The sequence below is a fragment of the Cornus florida genome, unplaced genomic scaffold, assembly GCF_030987335.1.
Source record: "Cornus florida cultivar Cherokee Brave unplaced genomic scaffold, ASM3098733v1 CherokeeBrave_3.0.0_Hap2_Chr10, whole genome shotgun sequence".
Lineage (NCBI taxonomy): Eukaryota > Viridiplantae > Streptophyta > Magnoliopsida > Cornales > Cornaceae > Cornus > Cornus florida.
Window position 1 is genome coordinate 45,299,632 of NW_026775580.1, and position 7,573 is coordinate 45,307,204.

A 7,573-nucleotide genomic window follows, 5' to 3' on the forward strand; every position below is an offset into this window, starting at 1 on the left:
GGGTAAACCCAGTCTAAGAATCGCCTGCGAGACCCAGCAGCGACGATGGAGAACTGCGAAGCTGTAATCGACGACGAACCCAGCCGCGACACCGTTTTGATGAACCAGCCGCCGGAATCGCTGGGGAAAATGACGAGTCACAAGCTCGCCAGAGAGGACCAATCCGGAATCGGACTGATTCAAGCACGGCTGGAAGAAAACGGACAGCCGCGACGCCGACGAATTAAACAAGAACCAGGAAATGGCGCTGGAAGATGAACAGATGCGACGCCGAAAAGAAAACAGATGCAACGCCGCTGCTGTTTTTTATTTATTTTTATTTTTTTATTTTTTTTCAGAAAGACGACCCAGACGCTCGCCGGAAAGACCAGCCGCGATCACTGGAGAATAAAGGACGAGTGTCAAACCGGCGGCCGAAGGAAAACCCAGTCGAAATCGTCGGAGAAAAGCGACCCAGAAGCGCGACAGAGAACCCAGCCGAAATTACCGGAGAAAAACAGCGACCTTGATGCGATCGCTGGAGAACGGCGACCCAAACTCAACGCCGGAATATGACCCAGGCGCGGTGCTTGAAGAACAACGAAACAGGCAACGCAGAACAGCGTCCTATCCGAGATTGCTGGAGAACGACCCAACCGCGACGCCGGAGGACGAACCGGCCATGATCGCTGTTAGAAGACGCAGTCACGATCTGAATCGCCGGAAGGAACAGCCGTGTCGGAAAATAAAAGGCGAAGCCAACAGGGAACTTAAACCGTCGGCGGAGAAGAACTCAGAACCATGGCGCCGTTTTTAACAGCCGCGACACCGTGGAAGAGGAGAAGCGATCAGCGGAAGATTGTGGGTTCCTGTACACCGTGAACGCCAGGAGGAAATTTAGAGTGGTGACTCGAAACTGGGAGAACAGAGAGGAATGTATTTTGGAGATTGAAGGTAGGGCACAACAAAGCTAAGGGGCGATCGATTTGCTTTGACGGGGGATCGACAATTTTAGGCAAAAAATGTCCCCTTCACTGTTTAATGAGAAGGGAGAAACATAAGTAAAATGGGATCGATCCCTTTGGACGGGGATCAATCCACTTGGCCTATTTTTTTGTTGCTCTCTGCCAAGAAAATGGGATCGATCTCCTACCCATTTTGGGGATCGAACTTTCTTTTTTCCTTTTTTTTTTTTTTAATTTTTCAATTTTTTTTTTAAATAATAATAATAAAAATAATAAATAAATAAATAAATAAAATAAACAAAAAATAAAAAAAACAAAACAAAACAAAACTAAAATGAATATATACACTAAAATGAAAAATAGATAAAAAATAAAATATAAATAATAATAAATAAAATTGAAATAAAATCACTTATCAACCTATACTAATTAATACTTTTTAAATTTTTTTTTTTTTTTTATGTTTTTGAACAAATCAAAACTAACATGAAATATATACAAAAATAATAAAAATAATAATAATAAAATAGAAATAAAATCAAACACTAACCTAAATTACTCATTTACAATTTTTTTTTTTTTTTTTTATATTTTTTTTAATTTAAAAATGCATAAATGTACAAAAGGAAAAATAAAAATAAAATAATAATAAAATGGAAATTAAAATGCAACGAAGGAGAAACTCGATACAACTAGTGTTTAACGTCGCTAGAAAGACGTGAGATGTTCTCAATCTTCAAAGTAAATAGGATCTACCAAGAGGGCAGATTCCACATTTCTTTGAAAATTTTGTCCATCAATGTATGGTTTAAGCCTTTGACCATTAACTTTGAAGGTCCCTTCATCTTTTAGATTTTTAAGTTCAACAGCCCCATGAGGTGAGACGGAGATAATTTGATAAGGGCCTTCCCATTTGGTTCGAAGCTTTCCAGGGAAAAATTTGAGCCTAGAGTTAAATAACCAAGCCTTTTGACCGGCTTCAAAGGACTTTTTCACAATATGTTTATCATGAAATGCTTTTGTCCTTACCTTGTAAATTTTTGAACTATCATAGGTATCATTTCTCAATTCCTCTAGCTCATTGAGTTGGAGTAAACAGTCCTTTCCAGCCTTATCAAGATCAAAGTTGAGCCTTTTTATTGCCCAAAGTGCTTTGTGTTCTAGCTCAACCGGAAGATGACAAGGCTTCCCATAAACAAGTCTATATGGAGACATGCCTATTGGAGTCTTGTAAGCTGTCCGGTAAGCCCACAAAGCATCGTTCAATTTTCTTGACCAATCTTTTCGGGTCGGATTGACAGTTTTCTCAAGAATATGCTTGATTTCCCTATTTGACACCTCGACTTGCCCACTTGTTTGGGGATGGTAGGGAGTGGCCACTTTATGTGTGACGGAGTATTTCAAGAAAAGTTGTTTCAAGAATTGATTACAGAAATGTTTTCCTCCATCACTTATCATAGCCCTTGGCATACCAAAACGAGTAAAGATATTTGATTTAACGAATGCAATTACCACGGAGTGGTCATTCGTTTTGGTAGCACAAGCCTCAACCCACTTTGAAACATAATCAACGGCAACGAGGATGTATTGAAAGCCATAAGACATTGGGAATGGTCCCATAAAGTCTATGCCCCATACATCGAAGATTTCAACTACAAAGATTGAAGTTAAGGGCATCATGTCTCTCTTTGACATTGATCCCAACTTTTGACACCGAACACACACCTTACAAAAGTTATAGGCATCTCAGTGGATAGTGGGCCAGAAGAGCCCACTTTGAAGAACCTTCAAAGCGGTCTTTTTTCCACTAAAATGCCCACCACAAGCAAGTGTGTGACAAAACGCAAGGACGCTCAGAACATCACTTTCCGGCACACATCTCCTGATGATTTGATCCGGGCAATAACGAAACAGAATGGGATCTTCCCAATAGTATTTCCGGATGTTAGCAAAGAATCAGTCCTTTTCTTGTTTTGACCAATTAATGGGAAGTTTGCTGGTTGTAAGATAGTTAACAATGTCGGCGAACCAAGGCAACGTCCCATTTGAGATTTGAAAGAGTTGTTCATCCGGAAATGATTCATGAATTTCAAGATTTGGAGAAGATTCAACCATTAATCTAGACAGATGATCGGCAACGACATTGTCGGAGCCCTTTTTATCCTTGATTTCAAAGTCAAATTCTTGAAGAAGTAGGATCCATCTTATCAAGCGAGGTTTGGTTTCCTTTTTCATTAAAAGATGCCTAAGAGCGGCATGATCGGAAAACACAATTACCTTGGATCCTAAGAGATATGACCGAAATTTATCAAGGGCATATACTACGGCAAGTAACTCTTTCTCGGTGGTAGAATAGTTTAATTGGGCACCTGAGAAAGTCTTACTCGCATAGTATATAGCATATGGTAGTTTACCTACCCTTTGCCCCAAAACAGCACCCATTGCGAAGTTGGAAGCATCACACATAATCTCAAATGGTAATGACCAATTTGGAGGTTGCATGATGGGAGCGGATGATAGAAGAGTACGAAGTTGATGAAAAGCATTTAGGCATACTTCATCAAAGACAAATGGAGTCTCCTTGGCAAGACGGTTGCACAAGGGTCTAGCAATTTTGCTAAAGTCTTTGATGAACCGGCGATAAAAACCGGCATGTCCTAGAAATGAGCGGATTTCTCTCACCGTAGTAAGTGGAGACAATTCAGAAATTAGCTCAACTTTCGCTCTATCTACTTCTATTTCTCTTTTAGAGATGACATGTCCAAGCACGATTCCTTCTTGAACCATGAAATGGCTCTTTTCCCAACTTAACACAAGATTAGTCTCACGACATCTTTGAAGCACTTTTTTAAGATTTTGGAGACACGAATCAAATGAGGACCCAAAAACCGAGAAGTCATCCATGAAGACTTCTAAATACTTCTCTACCATGTCTAAAAAAATTGACATCATACATCTTTGGAAAGTGGCAGGAGCATTGCACAATCCGAAAGGCATCCGTCGATAAGCAAATGTACCGAAAGGACATGTGAATGTGGTCTTTTCTTGATCCAATGGATCTAGGGTCACTTGATTGTACCCCGAGTAACCATCTAGGAAGCAATAGTATTGTTGCCCAGCCAATCTTTCCAAGATTTGGTCAATGAAAGGCAATGGAAAATGGTCCTTCCTAGTGGCAGAATTCAGCTTTCGGTAATCTATGCAAACACGCCATGAAGTGGCGGTGCGTTTCGAAATAAGATCACCCTGAGTATTTTCAACAACTGTGATTCCCGACTTTTTAGGAACCACTTGAGTTGGACTAACCGATTTGGAATCAGAGATAGGATAAATGATTCCTGCATCTAGAAGTTTCACAACCTCCTTCATGACAACTTCCTTCATATTTGGGTTCAATCTCCTTTGAACATCCCTAAATGGCCTTTCATCCTCTTCCATGTGTATGCGATGCATACAAATAGAAGGGTCAATGCCTTTTAGGTCAGCCACACTCCATCCAATGGCTTCTTTGTTAGCTTTAAGCACTTCCAAAAGATCATTCTCTTGGTCATTTTCAAGATTGGAAGCAATGATGACCGGAAGAGTCTCTTTTGGGCCTAAGAAGGAGTATTTCAGAATAGATGGAAGAGGCTTAAGCTCAAGAATAGGAGGAGAGATGAGAGATGGAACTGGTGGAGTACTAGAGAGTGAAGGAAGAGGTTCTTTCTTGCTTTTCCAAGGTGGGTAATCCAAAGTGGCCACAGAGTCCATTAAAGCATTCACCTCACTTATGGATCCTTCTGTGTCAAAACCACAACTTTCAAACATTTCGCAAAGGCACGCCTCAAGAGGGTCCTTAGATAAAATAGAGGGAAGAGTCTCCTCTATGGTTTCATCCAAGACATCTACTAGGAAACACTTGTCTTCATCTGTGGCATGTTGACTTGCATTGAATACATTAAGCTTAACCATCATGTTGCCAAAAGAGATGTCCATAATGCCGGATCTACAATTAATGGTGGCATTGGCAGTGGCAAGGAATGGCCTTCCTAGGATGACTGGAATGTGATTGGTGAGATTAGGGACTGGCTCAGTATCTAGTACCACAAAATCAACCAGGAAATAAAATTTATCAACCTTAATTAGAATATCCTCAACAATCCCCCTTGGTTTCTTAATTGATCTATCGGCTAGTTGGATTACTACCGATGTTGGCTTCAAGTCCCCTAACCCTAACTGCAAGTAAACAGAGTATGGAATAAGATTGATACTTGCACCTAAATCAAGGAGAGCTCTACGAACCTCTTGGTTTCCAATAACACAAGAAATAGTCGGAGCACCCGGATCCTTGAACTTAGGAGGAATGTTAGAAAGAATGATGGAACTCACTTGTTCTGTTAAAAGAACTTTCTTAAGGTCCCTTCCCTTGCTCTTCCTCTTTTGTGTGCACAAGTCCTTTAAGAACTTTGCATATGGTGGAATTTGCCTAATTGCATCTAGAAGAGGAAGATTGATTTTCACTTGTTTAAACACTTCCATCATATCATGAATTTTTCCTTCTTGTCTCCCAAATGATGAAGTCTCTCTCAAAGCTTGAGGAAATGGAGCTTTTGGCTCATAAGGCTTATCTAATTGGGCAGATGATGATGAAGATGATGGAATGTCCTTTTTGGAACCACTAGCATCTAAGGAAATTGGAATAGAATTTGGAATGGGATGGATGCAACCACTTGGTTGTGCCAATTCATTATCCTCCTTAGGTACCTCTACCTTATTATCCACTTTCCTACCACTCCTTAAGGTAGTAATTGCTTAAACTTGCTCATTTCCAGAAAATTCTGATGAAGGACTTGTTTGCGCCATAAATTGCCCTTTAGGATTGGTCTCAGTTTGACTAGGCAACTTACCTTTCTCTCTCACATTTAAAGAATTAGCTAATTGCCCAATTTGAGCTTCAAGCTTTGCAATTGATTGAGAGTGAGAATGAAACAGTTGATTATCTTTTTGAAGATTACCTAAAACTTGCAAGACTTTGTCCTCAAAAGCGGAACTCTTAGGAGGCGCTTGATTTGGATTAGAGTAAGATTGAGAATTTGATGCTTGAGGATGAGAATATTGATTCACATTTTGAGGATAAAATGAAGGACGGTAACCTTGAGAATTCTGATTTTGATTTTGGAGATGTGGGGGAACATACTTCGCTTGGTAACCTTGAGTTTGAGGAGGGTTTGCACTGTCTCCTTGATTTCTCCATGCAAAGTTTGGATGATTTTTCCACCCCGGATTGTAAGTATTGGAATAAGGGTTGTTCCCTTGATGAATGAAAGTAGCATTTGCTTGTTCTTGAGACTCACTTGGTATAATTTGTCCAAGAGGGCAATTTGAAGTATGGTGAGTGTAACTAGAACAAGTCATGCACATTTCATTGGAATGGTGAGGATATGATTGAGTTGCCGGACCTTGATTCAAAAGGAATGTATCAAACCTTTGAGTAAGATTTTTGACCTCAGTGGCAATTTCCATGGAAGAGTCTATTTGATTTATAGCTTTCTTTCCTCCCATATGTGCTAGGTGACTACCCCTAGAAGATGAAGATCTATGCATTGAGTTTTCACTCATTTTTTCGAAAAGTTGCCAAATTTCATCTTCATTTCTTTCAATGTAGCTTCCACCACAAGAAGCATCAACAATGCCCTTATTGGCATCGGATAAACTTGAAAAGAAACATTGAACTAATTGCCACTTAGGAATGTCATGATGTGGACACTTCCGTAGCAAGTCATTCAAACGTTCCCATGCTTCATGAAGGGGTTCTCCTTCTTGTTGTTTAAATTCACGAATGGAAGTTCTCATGGCATCAGTTCAACTTGCGGGGTAATATTTTTTTAAGAACTCTTGTTGCAATTGTGCCCAAGAGGTGATTGTATTTGGCCGCAAGTTGTTGAACCAATATTTAGCTTTATCCCGAAGAGTGAAAGGGAAAAGCTTCATTTTTAGGACTTCTTCCGGAACATCCGTGATTTTCACAGTGGAACAAACTTCCAAGAACTCATCTAAATGTTTATAAGGCTCTTCATTGCTCAACCCATAGAAAAGGGGGCACATGTTAATGGTGGAAGCCTTAATCTTATAATGATGAGCACGAAAATTTGGCAATTGAATGCAAGTAGGTGCATTATATTGATTTGGAGTGTAATGATCCCTAAGGACCATTGGAGGATTGAGAGGATTGAGAGGAGGATATGGCATTTGACCTTGTTGATGATATGCCATTTGACGTTGTTGAGGGTATGCCATTTGAACATATTGTTGTTGTTGCTCACCAATTGGGGGAACAACATTTGGCCTTGGCATCCCTAGATTAGGTTGTCGCACCGCATGATTAACTGGTTGTGGCATTCCCAAGGGTGGATGCACACCTTGAGGATCCACAATATGAACTTGTGGTGGGTGGTGCACACCATTATGATCCACATGACCAAGATCTACAATGGGATCTTCAATTGGATCTTCCATTAAAGGTGATGGAAGATCAAAATTTAAAAGATTAAGATGACTATCCCTAGTACTACTTCTTAAACGCCGAAGAAAAATTTCGAGATTTTGATTTACAGGAGCAAGAGGACGATTAAGTGATCTACGACCATGCA

The 7,573-nt window shown here is 40.1% G+C and overlaps 1 non-coding gene across 1 annotated transcript; it reads left to right on the plus strand.

The window, feature by feature from the left end:
* Nucleotides 1-6,672: 6,672 nt before the first annotated feature.
* Nucleotides 6,673-6,779, plus strand: LOC132280368 (small nucleolar RNA R71). Its single transcript, XR_009471562.1, has one exon. It is a non-coding gene; the product is annotated as a small nucleolar RNA R71 (small nucleolar RNA).
* The last annotated feature ends 794 nt before the right edge of the window (nucleotides 6,780-7,573 follow it).